This window comes from Limulus polyphemus, unplaced genomic scaffold (genome assembly GCF_000517525.1).
Source record: "Limulus polyphemus unplaced genomic scaffold, Limulus_polyphemus-2.1.2 Scaffold2460, whole genome shotgun sequence".
NCBI lineage: Eukaryota > Metazoa > Arthropoda > Merostomata > Xiphosura > Limulidae > Limulus > Limulus polyphemus.
In genome coordinates, this window is record NW_013668070.1 from 51,712 (window position 1) to 53,450 (window position 1,739).

Below are 1,739 nucleotides of genomic sequence, written 5' to 3' on the forward strand. Positions count from 1 at the left end.
GTCGTTAAAGTTTCGTTGGAACGAAGTTACGGAAGGTTAATTAACAAACAGAGACGTAACACATGGAAAAAAAAGACACACATTAAAACTAATGTGGTAACTATTCCACCTGGCCTTACCTTGACAGATGCAGAAAGATCCGTGCTGAATAAGGGACTTAAATTTGTCCCCATTCGACCAAGCGTGAGTGAATTTCACTCAAAACGTGATTGCGAACTATTTTTTTGGCGCTTAAGAATCTAAGCCTATTTTCATACCAACAATTCAAGTAAAACCGATAAAAACTGCCTTACAGAACATGGTAGAAATAGTACCAACATAAATGGTGAAATCACACAAACCAGTAGCATTGAAGACCCCTTTTGCAACTTACAACACATTCTCAGCAGATGGACCCCTTCCAGTGGGTCACTTCCACCGAATGTCGTACTGTTGTCAACAAACTTAACTTCAAAGCACGAAACTCTAAAGACAACATCATATATGAAGAACGCAAAGCCTTGCAAAATATTCATTCTAGATATGATATTATTATCAAATCATCAGATAAAGGAGGAACTGTGGTCGTGTGGCGTAAGAATCTTTACCTTCAGGAAGCGTAACGTCATTTCAGTGATTTACTATCGTACAAACCGCTTCGGGACGACCCATTACCGAAATATCATGAAGTCATCACAAAACACTGTCAACGAATTAATTGATGCTGAGGAACTACTCACATCTGCTAGCAATTTAATATTACCTATTTCTGACTCTAGAACTGGTGTTTTCTATTTAGTGCCTAAAATTCATAACCCCAACAACCCTGGTAGACACATTGTGTCTACCTGTAATGCTCCAACTGAACTTATCTCCAGTTATTTAGATTCCGTAATGGCTCCTCTAGTCCACTCACTCCCCTCTTATATCAAGGACACTTATCATGCCCTTAGACTCTTGAACACAGTTTTAATCCCAAACTAGACTCGGTCCTTTTATTTACTATGGACATCAAATAATTATACACCGTAATACCGCAACAGGAGGGTTTAATAGCCTTAAGACACTAAACGTAATGAACTTCACCCCCCACTAACTTTGATCAGTTTAGCAGAACTAGTTTTAAAATGCAATGGGTTCTGTTTTAACAATGAATTCTATGAACAGGTTAGCGGCATAGCTATGGGAACTAAAATGGGCCCCAATTTCGCAAACTTTTTTGTTGGATATATCGAAGAATACATGTTTACACAGTATGATGGTCCCTTACCCCTACTTTACGAGGGATATATCGATGCCGTTGTTAGAATCTTCACGGGCACCTTGCCTGAGCTAGAAACGTTTATTCATTACGTAAGTAACTTCCATCCTTCATTGTCTTACACGCATGACATTTCTGATTCACCACTACCATTCTTGGATATTCTTCTTTCTATGTCTTCTGATAAAATAACAACCAGTGTTCATTATAAACCTACAGACACCAACAACTATTTGCAATTTAATCTAACCACCCCACATATATTAAAAAGAACATACCGAAATCCCAGTTTATTAGACTACGGAAACTGTTTAGTGCACCTGATGATTTCAATATCCGCTCAACAGAATTGGAATCATTTTTTTATGATCGTGACTACCCAAAAAACATTCTGAAAAAAAGCTCGTAAATATGTTGTAAATCAAGACCACAACTCTTCTTCATCTCTCACGGAAACGAACTCTAAAAATCTCCTGTACCAGGCCGCCCCTTATCCTCA